This window comes from Arachis stenosperma, chromosome 7 (assembly GCF_014773155.1).
Source record: "Arachis stenosperma cultivar V10309 chromosome 7, arast.V10309.gnm1.PFL2, whole genome shotgun sequence".
NCBI lineage: Eukaryota > Viridiplantae > Streptophyta > Magnoliopsida > Fabales > Fabaceae > Arachis > Arachis stenosperma.
In genome coordinates this window covers 41043196-41069444 of record NC_080383.1, presented here as the reverse complement: position 1 = coordinate 41069444, position 26249 = coordinate 41043196, and positions in this window count along the sequence as shown.

The window sequence follows — 26249 nt, the reverse complement described above, 5'->3', positions numbered from 1 at the left end:
ACCTCGGAGCTCGGCATTATCCAAAAAAGTAGTCCGAGCCGGTTCTACTGGCCAACTTTACAAGAGATGCAATGGAGTTTGTGAAAATATGCCCCCCCCTGCCAAAAACACGCCAATTTCCACAAGGCACCACCCGAAGACCTCATCAGCATCACCGCACCATGGCCCTTCGCAAATGGGGACTTGACCTACTCGGCCCGTTTCCCCAAGGACCGGGCAAGTCAATACCTCATAGTAGGGATCGACTACTTCACAAAGTGGATCGAAGCTGAACCTTTAGCCACCATTACGGCTCAGAAAAGCCGGAAATTCTTATACAAAAACATTGTCACAAGGTTCGGAGTCCCCTATTCCATTACAACAGACAATGGAACACAGTTCACGGACACAAGTTTTCAGAACTTGGTGGCCGAACTAAAAATTAAACAGCAATTCACCTCAGTCGAGCACCCACAAGCCAATGGACAAGCAGAGGCTGCAAACAAAGTCATCCTAGCAGGGTTAAAACGAAGGCTCCAAGAGGCCAAAGGGGCATGGGCCGAGGAGCTCCCCCAGGTACTATGGGCATATCGGACAACTCCACACTCTACAACGGGAGAATCGCCATTCCGACTAGCTTATGGGATGGAGGCAATGATTCCTATCGAAATAAATGAAGGGTCACCCAGAGTCATCTTCTACAACGAAGAAGGTAACCCACAGGCACAAAAGGAAGAACTCGACCTCCTCCCGAGGTCCGAGAAGAGCCCGAATCCGAGAAGAAGCCCTAAAGCGACGAACGGCCCTCAGATACAATCAGAAGGTAATAAAACGAAGCTTCTCCATTCACGACCTGATTCTAATCCGAAATGACATCGGAACACAAAAGTCGGGAGAAGGAAAGCTAGCTGCAATTGGAAAGGACCCTACAAGGTAACAGAAGTCTTAGGGACAGGCTACTACAAAATATCCGACCTAGAAGGCAATGAGCTGCCCAGAGCCTGCACGCCTGTAATCTAAGGCGGTACTACAGCTAGAAAAACTTAACCCGAGTGTACTCTTTTTCCCTACAAGGGTTTTTTTAATGAGACACCCGGTTAAGTAAGATACCCGACCTAATCAAAGGGTAAACACTCTGTAAATTTTCTTTCTTTTTTAATACTAATCAAATTTCTCTATTTTCTTTTCTTCTTCTTCATGATGAAACAAATCCTAGAAAGTACCCCACCAAGGCGCATTAATTTATGCTCGGCAAAACGCAAAAAATCATTTGCCAAGAGACCATACAAGGTCGGCAAAGATAAAGCGACGAGTTCAATTAATGTGAGAAGTTATAAAGTAACTCTGAAAGGGCTCAAAAGGCCAAATAAAAAGAGATTACAAAAATAACTTAAAAAGGCCGACCAACGATAAAGTCGGACCCAACAAAAAGGAGGTACTCGAGCACCCGAGTCCAAGAAAAAGCTCGGACCCAAGAAAGAAGCCTTAAAATGGCGGAAACCAAGATTTCGAAAAACGCTTACTAAAAAGTTGCTTTACAAAAAACAACTAAAAAGTACAAGCGAAAGAACGAAATCGAAGGAAGTTTCGAAAACGCTTACTAAAAGTTGCTTTACAAAAAAACAACTAAAAAGTACAAGCGAAAGAACGAAATCAAAGGAAGTTTCGAAAACGCTTACTAAAAGTTGCTTTGCAAAAAACAACTAAAAGTACAAAGCGAAAGACGAAATCGAAGGAAGTTTCAAAAACGCTAGCTAAAAAGTTGTTATCCAAAAACAACTAAAAGCACAAAAGCGGAAACAAAAGTCAAACGTGAAAAAAAAACACCGCATAATAAAGTTACTACAAGTAGCTAAATAAGCAAAAGGTGTCCAAAGCGTTCACAGAACCATCCAAAAACAAAAGAGCCCACAGGTCGGGCAAAACACCAAAAATACAAAGCTACAGAGGACCAAGGCCCTTTCCGGACTCCACATCAACAGCAGGCTGAAACATAGATATCGGACTGCATCGACGGCAACGTCATCCCGGTTTGACACCCTCCACCCAGATCCATTCCCGACCAAAGGAGTCGGGTTCTCAACTGGAACACTGGGATCGGACGTCGGAACCTCATCCTCGGTAGGAGCAGGAACAATCTTTCCCTCCACAACGACGTTATCCGTACTGAATAAGCTCAGATCTAGGTCGGAGCAAGTACTCGTACCTGAGCCTTCAAATTCTCAAACATAGCATCCATACCCTTGGCCACATGACCTTCTAGCTCGTAAAAATCATCCCGGGCAGATTGCAGTTTCTCTTTTGTCTCCACAAGCTCGGCATATAACCGAGTATAATTCTCCGTCGCAACCTTCGCCATCTCCTCAGACGTCTTCGCTGCCGCCACAGCCGCGGTGGCTTTAGTCTTCTCTTTCTCCAAGGAGGCCTCCAACTCAGTGATCCTGGCAGCCTTCAGTTGACTAATCTTATCAAGCTCAGACTGAGCCTTCTCAAGTCGGGAGCTGTCGCACCAATGGGGATTTCTTGAACTCCCGGGCAATAGCGGCATGAAGACTAGCCATCCGAACACAGCTCCGCGCCATATACTGAAATGATGCTCCATAGACACATCATCAGTAGAAATAAAGGTCTAGGGAGGATATGCTGCTCAATCCAACCAAGAGCATCAAAGTCCTTATCATTGAAACCGGCAAGCTCTTGAGAGGTCTTCTGCTTCTTTGGAGGAGGACCCGAGAACGGAGGAGGAGAAGAAGTAGCAGGCCCAGAGGTCGGAGGATCCTGACTTACAGCCGGAACTGAGGGGTCGGAATAGTCTTCGACCGAGTCTGAACACCCACAGTAGTCTTCTGTGGAGAAGATCGGGCAGAAGCCTCCCCGGCCTCGATATTCCGAGCAGCCACCGACTTCTTCGTCCGACGAAGGAATTTCATGGAATCCGCCTGAGAAGACATCTCTGCAAGAAAAAGAAAGGATTACCACAACGGATATTCCACCAAAAACAAGCAAAATACGAAAAAAGACAAATTTCGGAAGAGGTCGGGAACTACCTAACTCGGAACGGAGAAGGCTTGGATCTCCCAACATTTTCTTCGTGTCCAAGTGAGGTGCCCGACCCCATAAACTGCTCACCACACCCACAAAAGCCTGCTCCACCTCATCTAGACTCTCAAAGGTATACTTAACAGACACTACATTCTCCTGCCAACAAAGAGGAAAAGAAGGCTCCCCACTCTCATCTAGAAAGAAAGGTCGGACGTCTCCAGTAGCCCGGACCTTGAAATAAAAGTTCTTAAAATCGTGAAAGGACTCATCATACAGGGTACAAAACTTTTCCCTGGTTAGCCCTAAAAGAGACCCAGGATACCTTCCCTCCACCCGACCCCGGCTTCGTCAACACAACAAATAGGAAAAAAGGGAAATAGAGGGAGAGACACCCAGAAACTGACACAAAAGTTGAACAGCTTTAAAAATGCCCAAGATTTGGATGGAGCTGCGTAGGGGCAAGGTTACAAGACCACAACACCTCGGACTCCAGGTCGGTAAAAGGAAGTCGGACACTCAGCTTAGAGAAAAAACAATCATAAGCGTAAAAAGAGCTTCTCGGAACTATCTAAAGGCGGGAAGCAAACTCTCTCCTCGAATCCGGGGCTACTAATTCATAATCCCTCTCAGACTCTCTATCTTCACATATGCTACATTGCCTACGAAACCTAGCTAAATACTCAGAATCTACCACAGAAGGACTTTTAGAGGAACAGGATCTACCCACCAAGACCACTCGGAATCTTGGTCGACATCGCTTGAAGAACCTTTCGAGACATAAAAATCTTGCCTACAAAGAAAAATACAAACAGCAAGCAAAATCATAAAGCAGACGGCGAAAACCCATTCATCAAAACAAAACAAAGATCTTTTAGAAAGAAATGCAGCAACCCGAAATGAAATACCAGAGAAAAGAGCCCCCCCATACAATCAAACAAAGTGATGGCGGCACCCTCTTTTCGGGCAACCCAGGCATAGAGAAAAGAAACAAACAGAGAGCCACACAAAAGAAACAGAAGCATATGTGCACAAAAGAGACGGAACAAACCTGGGAGAAGGAAGCGAGGACGACGAGCTCCAAAAACAAGGAGAACGGAACGGCGGCGCAGAAACCCCGGAAACGCACGGAAAGGTTCGGGGAAGAAGAATAAAGAAAAAGAGGAAAGCGGCGCTCGAAAAAGAGATGGCGAAAAACAAAGAAAGAACAGAATAAGCGAAGAAAAAGGAAAGGGGGCGAATAAATAAAGCCTTCACGAAGGCCAGAACGAAAATCGAGGAAAACGGTAAAGCGCAATAAATGCAAGAAAACGGCCATTTTTTGAAAATTTGAAAAACTACTATGCCCGAGCTCGACCTCCCAAAAAGGACGAACTCGGGCAGGGCACTGTTCATACCCTGACCGGGCTCCCCCAACTCGGTAAATCCATGAAAGGTCCGACCTCGTTCTAAGGCCCACGCCTAGAGGTCGGACCTCGGACACAAAGCAAAGGAAGGCCCATCAAAAGGAACGAAGCCCAAACCTAAAGGCCGAAAGGCCTAGCAAAGGCGGTTTCCACAAAGATAGGGATAAAACTCCCGAAAGATAAGATAAGATAAGAATATCTTATCCAGGGAAGATCACAGCCAACTACTATAAATACACTGAGCACCCAGGTATGAGACCATTCCATATTCTACACATATCTGCTTGGACCCATGCTAACTTAAGCATCGGAGTGTCATTGCAGGTACAACCACCCGCTCAAACATCAAGCTCGGGTCACGGAACCCCCACCTCGGGTCTTGCCAGACGACCGAGCTCCACGTTTCAGGTAACCCTCGGAACAGAGACAACTAACAAATGGGCGTGTGAAGCAGGCGTGCCACTTGGAACAAACACCATAAAAATGTATTGGCGTGGCACGCCAGAAGCTTGGCGTGGCACGCTGGTACAACATTCCAGAGAGCACAATGAAGACCATCAAAGGGGCGCGGCATGCCTACTAATTAACTAGAAGAGTCATCACTAGGGCGTGCCACTTTGTATCGAAGGCATGGCATGCCAGTTCCAGAATTCACTTGGGTGTGCCACTTGAGGATCAAGGTGTGGCACGCCAAGCCTAAGAGACCCACAATTGAATGGGCGTGCCACTTGAGCAACATGGCGTGGCACGCTGGTACAAGAATCCATAGAAAGGATTGAAGGCTTATGAGGTCTGGCGTGCCACGTGAGCAACCAGGCGTGGCACGCCAATGAACAATAAGGCAAAGCAAAAAGCTAGGCGTGCCACTTGGTGTCGAAGGCGTGGCACGCCAGCTCAAGAAGTCTCACTAAGGCGTGCCACTTGAATGATCAGGCGTGGCACGCCAGCATTGAAGGAGGCCAAACAAAGTTGGGCGTGCCACTTGGTATCGAAGGCGTGGCACGCCAGCTCAATTATCCCACTTTGGCATGCCACTTGAACGTCCAGGCATGGCACGCCAACCTTTGGAACTAAGGCAAGTGAAGGGCGTGGCACGCCAGTCTCATGGCGTGGCACGCTGGTAGTGTTTTCCAGAGGAGGAGATAAAGGGCCAAATGAACTGGGCATGCCACTTGGATGATTAGGCGTGGCATGCCAGCAAGAGGATGAAGCATTTAGAGGGGCGTGGCACGCCAGACCCTGGGCGTGCAACACTGGTACAAGTTTCCAGAAGCATGAAGATGTGGAAAATGGCCTGCGCGTGCCACTTGGTGTCGAAGGCGTGGCAGGCCAACCTACTTGAGGACTTTAAAATGCCCTGGGCGTGCCACTTTGGCTCGAAGGTGTGGCATGCCAGGGATGTGATAGAGGAAGGCGTGCCACTTGGAGGGTGAGGCGTGGCACGCGAAGCTTGAAACGAAGAGAGCGTGACACCAGGGAGCGCCAGTCACACGCCACTGGAAGATCACGTTTGTTGAGTTTCTTTTCCCTCCAAATTGTAATTTTCTTTTCACTTTTGTAATTTCCTTTATATCTAGATCTTGGTAGTATAAATACCCTTGGAAGTATTGGAACACAGAGGGAGACGCAGATCACTATCTCAAGGGGATTGTAGAGTTTTACTTTTGAATTCACTTTTTCACTTTTTACACTTCATCTCTTCCATCTTTTGTACTTTCTTTCTGAGCTATGAGTAGCTAAATTCCCTCTCTTTGAGAGAGGGAGCTCTATTGTACTTGAAGGATTAATGATGGTGAATTTCTTCTTCTCTTCATCTTCTCTTTGATTTGCTAGAAGGAATTTCGATTTTCATGCTTAGTGTTCAATTATCTTGGAAAGAGATTGAATGCAAAATGGGTTTCACGGACCTTGAAAAAGGAAACATGAACCATGCTAGAAATCTCTTCTCACACTTGAGTAGAATCTGGGTTTTGGTGTTTGGATATGGTGACATATAATCCTCCCTCTACCTGGACCTACAAGGATGTGTGGTATAATCTGGGACCAAGCATATCTCTCTTCATAAGTATTAGACCAAGGAATCAGCTATTGATCAAGATCTGAGAGATTGAGTCACCAAGGGATTGGGGCTCAATCAATCATGATTGCCAAAGGTTAATGAGTTGCATGATTGAAGAGGATATAAGCTGGATTTAATCCAAAGAGACAATATCTCCTGATCTCAATGAATTCCCTCATTCTTAACTCCCCCATTCTTTTATAGCTTTCATTTACATTCTGCGAATTCCCACTCCCTTTTACATTCTTGCTATTTCTTTTTTTGCACTTTATTGCTTTCCTTTATTCCTTTGCCATTTATGTTTCCGCCATTTATGATTCTGCACTTACAACTTATTCTGTATAAGCTTGAGTAATTCACCAATTAATTAAAATTGTTCGAATCTACCAATCTTTGTGGATATGATCCCACTCTACTGCGGGTTATTACTTGACAATAATTTTGGTGTGCTTGCCAAAGAGCAGAATCATCAATTTTATTGGGAGGAGAGTGAATCCGAACTCATCAGCTTCTTATCTCAAATTCCCATTCCTCGATCCTCCGTCAACCCTCGAAACAATCTTACCTCCCAAAACTCTTCTTTCACATCATGACAGCCCTAAATCCCTCAAAACCATCGTGCTTCCACACTCCACTATGATAATTTGCCATTAAGAACTTATTTATTCATCCTCGTCAATCAAAAATCTCCCTGATTCCAACAGCCCTAACGGCAACACTCTATACGGCAAAATTGAGTTTTGTCCAGCTCTTGTACCCGAAGACTAAAATCACACCTTATGTTCCTCATGCATTCATAATTTAACCTAAGGTTCCATCCAAAATTCCGACCTCCATTATTATATGGTGACTAGATCAACCGAAATCATGACCCTCTAGTAATTCAGATAATCAAGGCCTCTAGAGAAACATTTAATACCAACTAAATTTCATGCTATTACTCACTTATAATCTTTGTAACTAAAGTTCATACCTATTTATTTTTTTTCCTCTCCTTGTTATTTAAAGTTTAATTCAAAGGGGGTAGGTTTTGTAATAACTATAATATATTATTATATTAAGTATGTAAATATGTGTTATTTGTTCTTAATGGAAAAATTTTAACTTTTTAAAAAAATTGTCAATGGATTAATGCAAATAAAGAAATTTGGTTGGTAACGCCTTACTTTTGGTACGATCATGATGTGTTGGAAGTTGGGTCATTGCAGGGTTAATACATTTTCATCAAGTTAAACTTACATAGCTTTTTAAAGAAATAAGAGTCTCTGTAAAGAAACACATGCTTGATTTCATGCTATAAAGTATAATTTTTAGAAAAAAATAGAGAATATACAAAATAAAAATCCCAAAATGAACTGAATTGATAACACTGGGCATTGGGCAACCATCATTGTAAGGATTAAAATGCAAATCATAAAATATACGTTTACTGATTCATATATAGCTTCAAACAACAAGATCACACTCACTCAATTTCATATCTTTCAACACAACATTGATGAGTGGATAATTTATATGCTTTTTGGCATTATTTTTAGGTAGTTTTTAGTAGGATCTAGCTATTTTTCGGATGTTTTTATTAGTTTTTATGCAAAATTTGCATCTCTAGACTTTACTATGAGTTTGTGTATTTTTCTGTGATTTCAGGTATTTTCTGGCTGAAACTGAGGGACCTGAGCAAAAATCTGATTCAGAGGCTGACAAAGGACTACAGATGCTGTTGGATTCAGACCTCCTTGCACTCGAAGTAGATTTTCTGGTGCTACAGAACTTCAAATGGCGCGCTATTAAATGCGTTGGAAATTAGACATCCAGGGCTTTCCAGAAATATATAATAGCTCATACTTTGTGCGAGTTTTGATGATGTAAAATGGCATCAAAACGCCACTTCTCTGCCCTATTCTGAAGTCAAAACGCCAGAACTGGCATAAAGTTGGAGTTTAATGACAGAACCATGTTACAAACCAGAGTTAAACTCCAAAAGAAGTCTCTACACGTGTAAAGTTCAATGCTCAGCCCAAGCACATACCAAGTGGGCCCGGAAGTGGATTTCTGCATCATTTACCTATTATTGTAAACCCTAGTAGCTAGTTTCATTATAATAGGACCTTTTACTATTGTATTTTCATCTTGGGAGCTTGACATCTTTGGAACGTTTTCCTTAGACATTGGGGGCTGTCCTCACGGCCATGCCTACATTCATCACTTATGTATTTTCAACGGTGGAGTTTCTACACACCATAGATTAAGGTGTGGAGCTCTGCTGTTCCTCGAGTATTAATACAATTACTACTATTTTCTATTCAATTCAAGCTTGTTCTTGTTCTAAGATATTCACTCGCACTTAAACCTAATGAATGTGATGATCCGTGACACTTATCATTATTCTCACCTATGAATGCTTGACTGACAATCACTTCCGTTCTGCTTAAGATTCAGCGTGTATCTCTTAGCCTCCATTCCGAAAGATCGGAGTCTTCGTGTTAAGCTAGAATTATTGGCGGCCATTCCTGAGATCCGGAAAGTCTAAACCTTGTCTATGGTATTCCGAGTAGGATCTGGGAAGGGATGACTGTGACGAGCTTCAAACTCACAAGTGTTGGGCGTAGTGACAGACGCAAAAGGATAGTAATTCATGAGCGGATAATTTATACGCTTTTTGGCATTGTTTTTAGGTAGTTTTTAGTAATTCAAGCTACTTTTAGGGATGTTTTCATTAGTTTTTATGTTAAATCACATTTCTGGACTTTACTATGAGTTGTGTGTTTTTCTGTGATTTCAGGTAATTTCTGGCTGAAATTGAGGGACTTGAGCAAAACACTGAAAAAGGCTGACAAAAGGACTGCTGATGCTGTTGGAATCTGACGTCCCTGCACTCGAAATAGATTTTCTGGAGTTACAGAACTCCAAATGGCACGGTCTCAACGGCGTTGGAAAGTAGACATCCAGAGCTTTCCAGCAATATAATAGTCTATACTTTATTCGGAAATTGACGACATAACTTGGCGTTGAACGCCAAGTACATGCTGCTGTCTGGAGTTAAACGCCAGAAAACGTCATGATCCGGAGTTGAACGCCCAAAACACGTTATAACTTGGAGTTCAACTCCAAGAAAGCCTCAGCTCGTGGATAGATCAACTCAGCCCAAGCATACACCAAGTGGGCCCCGGAAGTGGATTTATGCATCAATTACTTACTCATGTAAACCCTAGTAGCTAGTCTAGTATAAATAGATGATTTACTATTGTATTAGACATCTTTTGACAGTTTAATCTTTTGACTGTTTACCCTTTGATTATTTGGTCTCTTGATCATTCAGGGGCTGGCCATTCGGCCATGCCTGAACCTTTCACTTATGTATTTTCAACAGTGGAGTTTCTGCACACCATAGATTTAGGGTGTGGAGCTCTGCGTACCTCAAGTTTCAATACAATTATTATTACTTTCTATTCAATTCTCTTTTATTCTTATTCCAAGATATACGTTGCACACACTTTGATGAATGTGATGATCCGTGACACTCATCATCATTCTCACCTATGAACGCGCGTGACTGACAACCACTTCCGTTCTACTCTAGGCCGGGCGCATATCTCTTAGATTCCCCAACAGAATCTTCGTGGTATAAGTTAGATAGATGGCGGCATTCATGAGGATCCGAAAAGTCTAAACCTTGTCTATGGTATTCCGAGTAGGATTCTGGGATTGAATGACTGTGACGAGCTTCAAACTCCTAAAGGCTGGGCGTGATGACAAACGCAAAAGAATCAAGGGATTCTATTCCAACCTGATTAGGAACCGACAGATGATTAGCCGTGCTGTGACAGAGCATAGACCATTTCACTGAGAGGATGGGATGTAGCCATTGACAACGGTGATGCCCTACATACAGCTTGCCATGGAAAGGAGTAAGAAGGATTGGATGAAAGCAATAAAAAGTAGAGATTCAAGAGGAGCACAGCATCTCCATACGCCTATCTGAATTCCCACTATTGATTTACATAAGTATTTCTATCCCTTTTTATTTTCTGTTTATTATTAATTTTCGAATCCATAAACCAATTTAATCGGCCTAACTGAGATTTACAAGGTGACCATAGCTTGCTTCATACCAACAATCTCTGTGGGATCGACCCTTACTCACGTAAGTATTACTTGGATGACCCAGTACACTTGCTAGTTAAGTTGAACGGAGTTGTGTCCACACATAGTGCCATAATAATGATTCCATGCAACAACAAAGAATACTACATTGATGTGATTACAATTTCGTCCACCAAGTTTTTGGCGCCGTTGCCGGGGATTGTTCGAGTATGGACAACTAACGGTTCATCTTGTTGCTCAGATTAGGTAATTTTCTTTTCAAAATCTTTTTCAAAATTTTTCTTTTCTTTTTCGTTTTTCCAAAAATATTTTCGAAAAAAAATTAATAAAAATCCAAAAAAATCATAAAATCATATAAATCAAAAATATTTTGTGTTTCTTGTTTGAGTCTTGAGTCAATTTTTAAGTTTGGTGTCAATTGCATGCTTTAAAAATTTTCTTGCAATTTTTTTCGAAAATTTCATACATTCATAGTGTTCTTCATGATCTTCAAGTTGTTCTTGGTAAGTCTTCTTGTTTGATCTTGATGTTTTCTTGTTTTGTGTTGTTTGTTGTTTTTCATGTGCATTTTCGTTTGTTAGTCCATGCATTAAAGATTTCCAAGTTGGTGTCTTACATGTTTTCTTTGCATCAACAATTTTTCAAATTATGTTCTTGATGTTCATCATGATCTTCAAAGTGTTCTTGGTGTTCATCTTGACATTCATAGTGTTCTTGCATGCATCTTGTGTTTTGATCCAAAATTTTTATGTTTTGGGTCATATTTGTGTTTTTCTCTTTCATCATTAAAAATTCAAAAATAAAAAAAATATCTTTTCCTTATTTTTCTCATAATTTTCGAAAATTTGAGTTGACTTAGTCAAAATATTTTTTAAATTAGTTGTTTCTTACAAGTCAAGTCAAATTTTCAATTTTAAAAATCTTATCTTTTCAAAATCTTTTTCAAAAATTATATTTTTTTTCATTTTTTTTTTCTATTTTTCAAAATTTCAAAAATATTTTTCAACATATTTCAAAATCTTTTTCTTATCTTTATATCATATTTCGAAAATTCACTAATAATTAATGTGATTGATTCAAAATTTGAAGTTTGTTATTTTCTTGTTAAGAAAGTGTTCCGAGGGTTACCTGAAACGTGTAGCTCGGTCTTCTGGCAAGGCCCGAGGTGGGGGTCTGTGACCCGAGCTGGTTGTGCTGAACGGCGGGGGTTGTACCTGCAATGACACTCCGATGCTTAAGTTAGCATGGGTCCAAGCAGATATCAAGTAGAATTAGAGTATGCCTTATACCTGGGTGCTCCAGTGTATTTATAGTAGTTGGCTGCGATCATCCCTGGATAAGATATTCTTATCTTATCTTATCTTTTGGGAGATTCATCTCTATCTTTGCGGAACCGCCTTTCCCAGGCCCTTTCGGCCTTTAGGTTTTGGGCTTAGTTCCTTCTGATGGGCCTTTCTTTGGCCTGTTTGTCCGAGGTCCGACCTCGAACGTGGGCCTTGGGTCGAGGTCGGGCCTTCTATCAGCTTTACCGAGTTTGGAGAGCTCGGTCAGGGTATGAACAGTGCCCCTGCCCGAGTTCGTCTTTTTTCGGAAGGTCGAGCTCGGCATAGTAGTTTTTTTCAAAATTTGAAAACGGTCGTTTCAGCATTTATTGCTTGTTACCGTTTCTTCCTCGATTTCCGTGCGGCGCTCTGTGGAGGCTTTATTTATTTGCCCCTTTCTTCATTTTTCTTTGTTTATTCATCACTTCTTTTCGAGCATCTTCTCTTCTTTCTCTCTGTTCTTCGTCTTCCATTTTTTGTGCGTTTTTTCAGAGTTCTTTTCTGCGCCGCCGTTTTTCCTTTCGTCGGAGCTCGTCGCTTTCTTCTTTTCCAGGTTTGCTTTTTTCGCTTTGTACGCTTCTTTTTTCTGATATCTTCTATGCCCCGGGTTGCCCCGAAAAGAGGCGCCGCTATTGCTTTGTACGTGTGTGTGGGGGGACTCTTTTCCTCCGATCCATTTTGTTATTCGAGTTGCTGCTTCTTGTTTGTAAAAGAACTTTGCTTTCTTTTGTTTTTGTTGAATTTGGTTTTTCTGCCTTTGTGTGATTTTTGTCTTGCTGTTGTATTCTTTCTTTGTAGGCAAGATTTTTTTATGTCTCGAAAGGTGTTTCAAGCAATGTCGACCAAGATTCCGAGTGGTCTAGGTTGGGTAGATCCTGCTCCTTTAAGGGTCCCGTCTGTTGTAGATTCTGAGTATCTGATTAGGTTCCGTAGGGAGTGTAGTATTTGTGAGAACAGGGAGTCTGAGCGGGATTACGAGTTAGCAGCCCCGGAGTCCGAGGAGAGGGTATGTTTTCCGCCGTTAGAGAGTTCCGAGAAACTTTTCTTCTATGCTTATGATTGTTTCTTCTCCAAGCTAGGTGTCCGTCTTCCTTTCACCGACCTGGAATCCGAGGTCCTTTGGTCTTGTAACCTTGCCCCTACACAACTCCATCCGAACTCTTGGGCGTTTTTAAAGCTTTTCCAACTTTTGTGTCAGATTTTAGGCGTCTCCCCTTCTGTTTCTCTTTTTTCTTATCTGTTTGTACTGACGAAGCCGGGTCGGGCTGGGAAGGTGTCCTGGGTTTCGTTTAGGGCTAACCAGGGTAGGAAATTTTGCACTTTGTATGATGAGTCGTTTCACGATTTCAAAAACTATTACTTCAAAGTCCGGGCTGTTGGAGATGTCCGACCTTTTTTCTTAGATGAGAGTGGGGAGCCTTCGTTTCCTCTTTGTTGGCAAGAGAGTGTGGTGTCGTTAAGTACACTTTCGAGAGTCTAGATGAGGTGGAACAGGCTTTCGTTGGTGTGTTGAGCAGTCTATGGGTCGGGCACCTTACTTGGATACGAAGAAAATGTTGGGAGATCCAAGCCTTCTCCGTTCCGAGTTAGGTAGCTCCCGACCTCTTTTTGAGATTTCATTTTCATATTTTGACTTTGTTTTGATCTTTCTGTTTGATAACCTCTTTGTTTCGTTTCTGCAGAGATGTCTTCTCAGGCTGATTCTATGAAGTTTCTCCGTCGAGCGAAGAAATCTGCGGCATCTCGGAATATCGAGGCTGAAGCTTCTCCCCAACCTTCTCCGCAGAAGACTACAATTGGTGTTCAGACTCGGTCGAAGACCATTCCGGTCCCTCAGTTCCGAGCTATAACTCAGGATCCTCCGACCTCCGACCCGGTCAGCTTTCCCCGACCTCGACCTCGGGTTCTCCCCCCAAGAAACAAAGACTTCCCGAGAGCCTGCTGGTTTCAATGACAAGGATTTCGATGCTCTCGGTTGGGTTGAGCAGCACATTCTTCCTCAGACTTTTATTTCTACTGATGATGCGTCCATGGAGCATCACTTTCAGTATATGGCGCGGAGTTGTGTTCGGATGGCTAGCCTTCATGCCGCCATTGCTCGGGAGTTTAAGAAAGCTCCCCTTGGGGCGACCAGCTCCCGACTTGAGAAGGCCCGGTCCGAGCTTGATAAGGTTAGTCAGCTGGAGGATGCTAGGATTGCCGAGCTGGAGGAGTCTTTGGAGGAAGAGAAGACTAGGGCTACCGCGGCTGTGGCGGTGGCGAAGACGTCTGAGGAGATGGCGAGGGTGCGACGGAGAACTATACCAAGCTGTATGCTGAGCTTGTGGAGACGAAGGAGAAGCTGCAATCTGCTCGGGATGACTTTTATGAGCTGGAAGATAATGTGGCCAAGGGTATGGATGCTATGTTTGTGAATTTGAGGGATCAGGTCCGGGTTCTTGCTCCCGAATTGGATCTCAGTTTGTTCAGTACGGATAACATGGTTGTGGAGGGGAAGATTGTTCCTGCCCCTGTTGAGGATGAGGTTCCGATGTCCGACCCCAAGGCTCCGTGTCCGACCCCGAGGCTCCGGTCGTGAACCCGACTTCACCTTTGGCCGAGGATAGAGTTGGTATGGAGGTTCCAAGCGATGGTGCTGTTCCTGCAGTCCCGATATCCATGTTTCAGCCAGGTGTTGATGCGGAGTCTGGAAAGGGCCTTGATCCTCTGTAATTTTTTGTACTTTTTGTGCTTTTGCCCGACCTGTGGGCTTTTTGTTTTTTGGATGTTTTCTGCAAACATTTTGGACACCTGTTCTGCTATTTTAGCTACTCTTGTAGCTTTATTATGCCATGCTTTGTGTTTCGATTGTCTCGTTCCGCTTTTATGCTTTTTAGTTGTTCTCGGGTAACAACTTTTTAGCTAGCGTTTTGACTTCTCGCTTTTTGCTTTTTTTTTTTAGTTGTTTTTTGGGTAACAACTTTTTAGCTAGCGCTTTGACTTCTCGCTTTTTGCTTTTTAGTTGTTTTTGGGTAACAACTTTTTAGCTAGCGCTTTGACTTCTCGCTTTTTGCTTTTTAGTTGTTTTTGGGTAACAACTTTTTAGCTAGTGCCTTGACTTTCTCGCTTTTTGCTTTTTAGTTGTTTTTGGGTAACAACCTTTAGCTAGCGCCTTGACTTTCTCGCTTTTTGCTTTTTAGTTGTTTTTGGGTAACAACTTTTTAGCTAGCGCCTTGACTTTCTCGCTTTTTGCTTTTTAGTTGTTTTTGGGTAACAACTTTTTAGCTAGTGCCTTGACTTTCTCGCTTTTTGCTTTTTAGTTGTTTTTGGGTAACAACCTTTTAGCTAGCGCCTTGACTTTCTCGCTTTTTGCTTTTTAGTTGTTTTTGGGTAACAACTTTTTAGCTAGCGCCTTGACTTTCTCGCTTTTTGCTTTTTAGTTGTTTTTGGGTAACAACTTTTTAGCTAGCGCCTTGACTTTCTCGCTTTTTGCTTTTTAGTTGTTTTTGGGTAACAACTTTTTAGCTAGCGCCTTGACTTTCTCGCTTTTTGCTTTTTAGTTGTTTTTGGGTAACAACTTTTTAGCTAGCGTTTCTCGAAGTCCTGGTTCTTTGCCAGCTTCTTTCTTGGGTCCGTGTTTACTCTCGGACATCGGGATCCTTGAGTACCCCTTTGGTCAGTCCGACTTCGTTGTTTGGTCGGCCTTTTTTAAGTTATTTTTGTAACTTCTTTTCTATTTGGCTTTTTGAGCCATTTCAGAGTTACTTTTATAACTTCTCACATTAATTTGAACCTCGTCGCTTCATCTTTGCCGACCTCGTATGGCCTTTGGCAAATGATTTTTTGCGTTTTGCCGAGCATAAATTAATGCGCCTTGGTGGGGTACTTTTAGGATATGCTTTATAACGAGAAAGAGAAAATAAAGAAATTTGATTAGTACTAAAAAGAAGAATATGTACAAAGTGTTTACCCTTTTGACTAGGCCGGGTGTCCTACTTAACCGGGTGTCTCATTAAAAAACCCTCGTGGGGAAAAAGAGTACACCTCGGGTTAAGTTTTTCTAGCTGTAGTATCGTCTTAGGTTACAGGCGTGCCAGGTTCTGGCAGCTCATTGCCTTCTAGGTCGGATATCTTGTAGTAGCCTGTCCCTAAAACTTCTGTTACTTTGTAGGGCCCTTTCCAATTTGCGGCTAGCTTTCCTTCTCCCGATTTTTGTGTTCCGATGTCGTTTCGGATTAAAATCAGGTCGTGAGTGGAGAAGCTTCGTTTTATCACCTTTCGGTTATATCTGAGGGCCGTTCGTCGTTTTAAGACTTCTTCTCTGATTCGGGCTCTTTCTCGGACCTCGGGTAGGAGGTCGAGTTCTTCCCTTTGTGCCTGAGGGTTGCCTCCTTCGTTGTAGAAGATGGTTCTGGGTGATCCTTCGTCTATTTCGACGGGAATCATTGCCTCCATTCCGTAGGCTAGTCGGAATGGGGATTCTCCTGTTGTAGAGTGCGGGGTTGTCCGATATGCCCATAATACCTGGGGGAGTTCATCGGCCCATGCCCCTTTGGCCTCTTGGAGTCTTCGTTTTAACCCGGCCAAGATGACTTTATTTGCGGCCTCTGCTTGTCCATTGGCTTGCGGTGTTCGACCGATGTGAACTGCTGTTTGATTTTTAGCTCGGCCACCAAGTTCTGAAAACTTGTGTCTGTGAACTGTGTTCCATTGTCTGTTGTGATGGAGTAGGGGACTCCGAACCTCGTGACAATGTTTTTGTATAGGAATTTACGGCTTTTCTGAGCCGTAATAGTGGCTAAGGGTTCAGCCTCGATCCACTTTGTGAAGTAGTCGACCCCTACTATGAGGTACTTGACTTGCCCCGGTCCTTGTGGGAATGGGCCGAGTAGGTCGAGTCCCCACTTTGCGAAGGGCCATGGTGCGGTGATGCTTATGAGGTCTTCGGGCGGTGCTTTGTGAAAATTGGCGTGTTTTTGGCAGGGGGGGCATATTTTCACAAACTCTGCCGCGTCTCTTTGCAAGGTCGGCCAGTAGAACCCGGCTCTGACTATTTTCTTGGACAGGGCCCGGGCTCCGAGATGGTTCCCACACATGCCTTTGTGGACTTCTTCGAGGACGCTCTTTGTTTCTGTGGTCGGGACGCACCTCAGGAGGGGGTTTGAGAATCCTCTTCTGTATAATACGTCGTGGATTAACGTGTAGTTCTGGGCGTCTTTTGTAAGCCTTTTAGCTTCTTTTCTTTCGGCGGGGAGAGTTCCCGATTTCAGATAGTTGAGTATGGGGGTTATCCATCCTTGTTGTTGCCCGGATATATTTAGTATTTCTTCCTCCCTTAACACGGAGGGGGATTGTAGAGTTTCTTGGAGGAGACTTCTGTTGTTCCCTCCGGGCTTGGTGCTAGCAAGTTTTGAGAGGGCGTCTGCCCGGGCATTTTGCTCCCGGGGTATGTGCTGGATTTGTATTTCCGGGAAGTGTCGTAATTGCGCCTGTGTTTGGTCTAGGTATTTTTTCATAGTAGGGTCTTTGGCCTGGTAGCTTCCATTTACTTGTGATGTGACGACCTGGGAGTCGCTGAAGATCGTGATCCTCTTTGCTCTGACCTCTTCGGCTAGTTTTAGTCCCGCTAGTAGGGCTTCGTATTCGGCTTGGTTATTTGAGGCCTGGAACTCGAATTTTAGGGATAGCTCAATCCGTGTTCCTTGATCGCTTTCGAGTATAACACCGGCCCCGCTTCCTGTTTTGTTTGAGGATCCGTCGACATACAGATTCCATGAGAGTGGGGTTCCCGGGGTCTCAGTGTATTCTGCGACGAAGTCGGCTAGGTATTGAGATTTTATGGCAGTCCGGGCTTCATAGTGGAGGTCGAACTCGGACAATTCCACCGCCCATTGTAGGATTCGTCCTGCCATGTCTGTCTTTTGTAGGATGTGTCTCATGGGTTGGTTTGTCCGGACTTTGATGGTGTGGGCTTGAAAGTAGGGGCGGAGTCTCCGAGCTGTGAACACTAGTGCATAGGCGAATTTCTCTATTTTCTGATAGTTTAATTCGGCCCCTTGTAGTGCTTTGCTTACGAAGTATATGGGGTGTTGCCCCTCCTCATTTTCTCGTATTAGTGCCGAGGCGACTGCCCGATGTCCGACCGACAGGTATAGTACGAGCTCTTCCCCTTTTAGAGGTCGGGTTAAGATTGGTGGCTGCCCGAGGAATTCCTTGAATTCTTGGAAGGCCTTTTCGCATTCCGGGGTCCAAGAGAAGGGTTTCCCTTTCTTTAGGAGTGAGTAGAGAGGGAGTGATCTTATCGCTGATCCTGCTAAGAATCTTGATAGGGCGGCTAGTCTCCCATTTAGTTGTTGTACTTCTTTGACACACGTCGGGCTTTTCATATTGAGTATTGCTTGGCATCTGTCCGGGTTTGCTTCGATGCCTCTCTGAGTCAGCATGAAGCCTAAGAACTTCCCGGCTTCTGCGGCGAAGGTGCACTTTGTCGGGTTAAGTCTCATGTTGTGTTTCCGGAGGGTGTCGAAGATACTGCTGAGGTCGGCGACCAAGTTTCTGTCTTCTTGTGTCTTTACTAGCATGTCGTCGACGTACACCTCTAGCTGTAGCCCGATGTGTTCTGAGAACACTTTGTTCATTAGCCTCTGGTAGGTTGCCCCTGCGTTCTTCAGCCCGAAGGGCATTACTACGTAGCAGTAGTTTGCCCTTGGGGTTATGAACGAGGTCTTTTCTTGGTCGGGTCCATACATCGGGATTTGATTGTATCCCGAGTATGCATCCATGAAGGAGAGGTATCTGTAGCCCGAAGCGGCATCGACTAAGGCGTCGATGTTCGGTAGTGGATATGGATCTTTGGGGCAGGCTTTGTTGAGATCCGTGTAGTCGACGCACATCCTCCATTTTCCATTGGGCTTCTTCACTAGGACCACGTTTGCGAGCCATAGGGGGTACTTTACTTCCCTAATGAACCCTGCATCTAGTAGTGCTTGCACTTGTTCTTCTATTGCTTGCATGCGTTCGGGCCCGAGCTTCCTGCGTCTTTGTTGGACAGGTCGGGATCCCGGGTATACTGATAGCTTATGGCACATCAGGTCGGGGCTTATGCCTGGTATATCGGAGGCTTTCCAGGCGAAGAGGTCGGAATTCTCCTTAAGAGGGTTGTGAGTTCCTCCTTTAGGCCTGCTTCGAGGTTTGCCCCTATGTTTGTTACTTTCTCGGGTGTGTTCCCGATCTGGATCTTTTCGGTCTCTCCTTCTGGTTGTGGCCGAAGATCTTCTCGGGCTTGGACTCGCCCGAGTTCTATTGTGTTGACCTCTTTCCCTTTTAGGCTCAGGCTTTCGTTGTAGCATCGTCGTGCTAGTTTTTGGTCGCCTTTTAGGGTAGCGATTCCCTTTACGGTAGGGAACTTCATACAGAGGTGTGGGGTCGAGACTATAGCCGCTAGTTTGTTTAGGGTTGGTCGTCCGATGAGGGCATTGTATGCTGAAGTGACGTCGACTACAATGTAGTCGATGCTTAGTGTTTTGGTTTGCTCGCCTTTTCCAAAGGTAGTGTGTAATGAGATGTATCCCAAGGGGCGGATCGGGGTATCTCCTAGTCCAAACAGGTCAGTGGGATAGGCTTTTAGCTCTTTTTCTTCGAGTCCGAGCTTGTCGAAGGCTGCTTTGAACAGGATATCTGCTGAGCTTCCTTGGTCGATCAGGGTTCGATGTAAGTTGGCGTTGGCTAGGATGATGGTGATCACCATAGGGTCGTCGTGTCCGGGTATTATTCCAAGAGCATCTTCTCGGGTAAATGAGATAGTAGGTAACTCGGGTAAGGGGCTGTCTTCTCGGACATGGTAGACTTCTTTGAGGTGTCTCTTCCGTGAGGATTTGGATGTCCTCCCCCTGCGAAACCTCCGTTTATCATGTGTATGTGCCTTTCAGGAGTTCGCGGGGTTCGTGTTTGCTCGGTCCGATCTTCGTTATCTCCCCGTCTTCTCTTTCTGGTTTCTTCTCCTTTCTCAGCTATGTATCTGTCGAGTTTTCCCTCTCTGGCTAGCTTTTCTATAACATTTTTTAAGTCGTGGCAGTCGTTAGTAGAGTGGCCGTAGAGTCTGTGATATTCGCAGTACTCGGACCGATCTCTTCCTGCTCTCTTGTGCTTCAGAGGTTTGGGTGGTGGGATCTTCTCGGTGTGGCATACTTCTCTGTAGACGTCTACCAGGGAGACTCGGAGGGGAGTGTAGCTGTGGTATTTTCGTGGCTTGTCCGAGTTGGATTCTTCTTTCTTTTTCTGTTCCCGATCTCGATCTCGGGGCGGGTAGGTTGACTCCTTCCTGGAAGAGTCTCTCAGCTGGGAGGTTTCTTCCATGTTGATATACTTTCCTGCCCGTTCTTGTACTTCGTATAAGGAGGTCGGGTATCTTTTGGATAGGGATTGGCTAAACGGTCCTTCTTTTAGGCCGTTGCTAGTCCCATGATGGCTGCTTCCGTGGGCAAGTGTTGTATGTCCAGGCAGGCCTTGTTGAATCGCTCCATGTACTCTCTGAGAGTTTCTTGGTTGCCTTGTTTGATCCCGAGTAGGCTGGGGGCATGTTTTGCCTTGTCCTTTTGAATAGAGAACCTTGTTAAGAATTTTTGGTCAGGTCTTCAAAGCTGGAGATTGATCCTGGTGGCAGGTTGTCGAACCACTTCATGGCTGACTTAGTGAGAGTGGTGGGGAAGGCTTTGCATCGAATCGCGTCGGAGGCGTCGACTAAGTACATTCTGCTTCTGAAATTGCTGAGGTGATGACTTGGATCGGTGGTGCCGTCGTAGAGGTCCATATCTGGTGGTTTGAAGTTTCGCGGTACCTTCTCTTTCATGATCTCTTGTGTGAAGGGATCATGGTTGCTTTCGGGAGTGGTGCCGTGTTCCGTCCGATCTTTTAGGTTGGCCTCTATCTTCCGCAGTTTTTCTTCCAATTCTCTGCGTTTGCGAGCTTCCCTTCTCAGATCTGTTCAGTTTCCTTCTGCTTCTTTACGTCCTCTTCGAGTTGTCTCAGCCGGCTTTGTTGTGCCCGAACTGTTTCCAGAATCTCCGAACTTTTTTCTCTTTCGGGATTTGTGGATCTTTGTCTGGGGGTGATGTCTTTGGGCGATTCTGTTTGTTTCCTCCTGGAGTGCGTGGTGATAGAGGGCTGTCCGGCCGTTCTCCGGTGTCAACTTCCTCTTCTTGTTCTGATGTAGCGTGGTTATTGTTGGGAGGGTCGTCCGCCATGGTAAAGGGATGACTTCCAGGTCCCCGGCAACGGCGCCAATGTTCCGAGGGTTACCTGAAACGTGTAGCTCGGTCTTCTGGCAAGGCCCGAGGTGGGGGGTCTGTGACCCGAGCTGGTTGTGCTGAACGGCGGGGGGTTGTACCTGCAATGACACTCCGATGCTTAAGTTAGCATGGGTCCAAGCAGATATCAAGTAGAATTAGAGTATGCCTTATACCTGGGTGCTCCAGTGTATTTATAGTAGTTGGCTGCGATCATCCCTGGATAAGATATTCTTATCTTATCTTATCTTTTGGGAGATTCATCTCTATCTTTGCGGAACCGCCTTTCCCAGGCCCTTTCGGCCTTTAGGTTTTGGGCTTAGTTCCTTCTGATGGGCCTTTCTTTGGCCTGTTTGTCCGAGGTCCGACCTCGAACGTGGGCCTTGGGTCGAGGTCGGGCCTTCTATCAGCTTTACCGAGTTTGGAGAGCTCGGTCAGGGTATGAACAGTATCCATTCTGGCGTTTAACGCCCAAAATGCACCCTTTTTGGGCGTTAAACGCCCAACCAGGTACCCTGGCTGGCGTTTAAACGCCAGTCTGCCTTCTTCACTGGGCATTTTTGAATGCTCAGCTTTTTCTGTATAATTCCTCTGCAGTATGTTCTGAATCTTCAATTCTCTGTATTATTGACTTGAAAAGACACAAATTAAAAATATTTTTGGATTTTTATTAATCAAAATGCAACAAGAATCAAATAACAATGCATGCAAGAAACCAAACTTAGCAGTTTGTATACTACTGACACTATATGAGACACATAAACACTTCAAGTCAAAAGAATTCAAAGATCAGAGTAAGAAATCATAAAGAATTACTTGAAGATCCTTAAGACACATGAATGAATGCATGCAATTGACACCAAACTTAAGATGAGACACTTAGACTCAGGCAAGATATATTTTTGGTTTTTATGATTTTCTAATAATTTTTTTTTTGTGTTTTTCGAAAATTAAGTGAAAACATCAAAATTCTTAATGAGAATTCCAGGAATCAGTGCAATGCTAGTCTAAGACTCCGGTCCAGGAATTAGACATGGCTTCACAGCCAGCCAAGCTTTCAAAGAAAGCTTCGGTCCAAAACACTAGACATGGCCAAAGGCCAGCCAAGCCTTAGCAGATCACTGCTCCAAAAGCAAGATGAACAAGCTCTTGTGATGATAGGTTGAAACCTCGGTCCAATGAAATTAGACATGGCTTTACAGCCAGCCAGATTTCAACAAATCATCATGAAACTCTAGAATTCATCTTCAAGAATTTCGAAAAAAATAAATGCCTAATCTAAGCAACAAGATGAACCGTCAGTTGTCCATACACAAACAATCCCCGGCAACGGCGCCAAAAACTTGATGCACGAAATTGTGATCAATACTTTTCAAAACATAATCAACCCCTAGTAATGGCTCCAAAGACTTGGTGCTCAATACTATGGCATAAACACAACTTCGCACAACTAACCAGCAAGTGCACTGGGTCGTCCAAGTAATAAACCTTACGTGAGTAAGGGTCGATCCCACGGAGATTGTTGCTATGAAGCAAGCTATGGTCACCTTGTAAATCTCAGTCAGGCAGACTCAAATGGGTATAGTGATGAACGAAAATAACATAAAAGATAAAGATAGGGATACTTATGTATATCATTGGTGTAAGAGCTTCAGACAAGTGTATGAAGATGCCTTCCCTTCCGTCTCTCTGCTTTCCTACTGTCTTCATCCAATCCTTCTTACTCCTTTCCATGGCAAGCTCGTGTAGGGTTTCACCGTTGTCAATGGCTACCTCCCATCCTCGCAGTGAAAGCTAATGCACGCACTCTGTCACAGTACTGCCAATCACCGGTTTGGTTCCCTCCCCTACCGGAATAGAATCCCTCTTTTGCGTCTGTCACTAACGCCCAGTAGGTTACAGGTTTGAAGCACGTCACAGTCATTCAATCATTGAATCCTACTCAGAATACCACAGACAAGGTTTAGACCTTCCGGATTCTCTTGAATGCCGCCATCAGTTCTCGCCTATACCACGAAGACTCCGATTAAAGAATCCAAGAGATATTCACTAAGCCTCATATGCTTGTAGAACAAGAATGGTTGTCAGTCACCCTGTTCATGAGTGAAAATGATGATGAGTGTCACAGATCATCACATCCATCAAGTTGAAGAACAAGTGATATCTTGGAACAAGAACAAGCGGAATTGAATAGAAGAACAATAGTAATTGCATTAATACTTGAGGTACAGCAGAGCTCCACACCTTAATCTATGGTGTGTAGAAACTCCACCGTTGAAAATACATAAGAACAAGGTCTAGGCATGGCCGAATGGCCAGCCTCCCAAATGATCTAAGATAGCATAAAATTAGAAGATAGCTACCCAGATTCGCTTCTAAATACAATAGTAAAAGGTCCTACTTATAGAAAACTAGTAGCCTAAGGTGTACAAAGATGAGTAAATGACATAAAAATCCACTTCCGGGCCCACTTGGAGTGTGCTTGGGCTGAGCAATGAAGCATTTTCGTGTAGAGACTTCTCTTGGAGTTAAACGCCAGCTTTTATGCCAGTTTGGGCGTTTAACTCCCAATTAGGTGCCACTTCCGGCGTTTAACGCTGGAATTTCTGTAGGTGACTTTGAACGCCGGTTTGGGCCATCAAATCTTGGGCAAAGTATGGACTATCATATATTGCTGGAAATCCCAGGATGTCTACTTTCCAACGCCGTTGAGAGCGCGACAATTGGGCTTCTGTAGCTCCAGAAAATCCACTTTGAGTGCAGGGAGGTCAGAATCCAACAGCATCTGCAGTCCTTTTCAGTCTCTGAATCAGATTTTTGCTCAGGTCCCTCAATTTCAGCCAGAAAATACCTGAAATCACAGAAAAACACACAAACTCATAGTAAAGTCCAGAAAAGTGAATTTTAACTAAAAACTAATAAAAATATACTAAGAACTCAACTAAAACTACTAAAAACATACTAAAAACAATGCCAAAAAGCGTACAAATTATCCGCTCATCAGTTCACAACTTTATTTCTTTCTTTTTCTTTTCTTCTTCTCTCTTTTTTTTTTTCGAAATTTTTTTTTTGAATACTGCTTTTTCTTGCTTCAAGAATCAATTTGATGATTTTTCAGATCCTCAATAACAGTTCTCTTTCTCCTCATTCTTTCAAGAGCCAACAATTTTTAACATTCTCAAAACAACAAATTCAAAAGACATATGCACTGTTCAAGCATTCATTCAGAAAACAAAAAGTATTGTCACCACATCAAACTAATCCAACTAGTTTCAAGGATAAATTTCGAAACCCTGTACTTCTTGTTCTTTTGTGATTAAAGCATTTTTCTTTTAAGAAAGGTGATGGATTCATAGGACATTCATAGCTTTAAGGCATAAACTTTAATTTTATTAATTATGAATTAAGAACAAGACTCAGAAAATAAATATAAGATGAAACTAGAAATAGAAAAACAAAATAAAATAAAAAAAAACGAAAAAAAATATGCTCCTAATGATAGAGGTTTTCACAGAGTTAGGACTCAACAACCTTGATTTTGAGAAGTAGATGCTCCCTCAGCTTGGGAGGAGAGCTTTTGGCGTTTCATCTCTTGAATTTCATGCCCTTGCTTCTCTTGTTCCTTCAGCAATTTGCAGAGCATGCAGTTTTGATTCTGCTGTTCTTCCTTCAATTGCTCCATAGTCTCTTGCAACTTGTTAATAGATGCTTCTAGGTTGGCCCAATAGCCAATTTCAAGGAATTCAGGGAGGAACTCATGCGCCCTCCTTTTGATAGAGTTGTCTTGCACTTGTCCCTCTATTGACTTCTTGGTGATTGGATGTTCAATGGGTATGAACTCATCTACTCCCATCTTCACCCCAGCCTCTTTACAGAGCAAGGAGATCAAGCTTGGGTAAGCCAATTTGGCTTCAGTGGAATTCTTATTTGCAATTGTGTAGATCTCACAAGCAATCACATGATGAACCTCCACTTCTTTTCCAAGCATAATGAAATGAATCATCACTGCTCTCTTGATGGTGACCTCAGAACGGTTGCTAGTGGGCAATATGGAACGCCCAATAAAGTCTAGCCAACCTCTTGCAATTGGTTTAAGGTCTCCCCTCTTGAGTTGGTTTGGGACACCCTTTGAATTGGTTATCCACTTAGTTCCAGGGAGGCATATGTCCTCTAGAACTTGATCCAACCCTTTATCTACTCTCACCATCCTCCTATTGAAGGAGTCAGGATCATCTTGCAGTTGAGGCAACTTGAAGATTTCTCTTATTTTGTCCAGATGGAAGTACATAACTTTCCCTCTGACCATGGTTCTGTAGGTATGGTAAGCGGTTCCAGTCATTCTCTGCTTATCTGTTAGCCACAGATTTGAGTAGAATTCCTGAACCATGTTCCTTTCAACCTTTGTCTCAGGATTGGTTAGAACTTCCCATCCTTTGTTTCAAATTTGCTCTTGGATCCCCGGATATTCATCTTCTTTCAGATCAAATTTTACTTCCGGGATCACTGACCTCAGACCCATTATTTTGTGATAATGGTCTTCATGTTCTTTGGTTAAGAACTTCTCTTGATTCCAAAGATTCTTTGGATTATTCTCTTTCTTGCCTCTTAAATTGGTTGTTTTCCCTTAGGAGCCATGATATTGATGAATCTTGGCTTAGTGATCACGGAAAAGCACACCAAACTTAGAGGTTTGCTTGTCCTCAAGCAAAAGAAAAGAAAGAAGAGAGAGAGAGAGAGAGGAAGAGGAAATTCGAATGGTGTGGGCAAAGGGGGTTCCAAACGTGAATTTATAAGGGTGGGGAGAAGAGATTTCGAAAAAAAATAAAAATTAGAAAGAAGATTTGAGAAGATATGGAAAGAAATTGAGAAAAGGGTGAGTTTTTGAAGAAGATTTGGGATTAATTTGAAATAGATTTGAAGAATGGTTTTGATTTGTGAAGATTTGAAAGTGAATGATGAAAGGTTGAAGTGCATTTATGTAGAAGAGTATGGTTAAAAAGAGGAAAGTTTGAAAAAATTTGAGTTGAAAACAAAAATGTGGTCCCCCCACCTTTCTGGCGTTAAACGCCCAGAATGG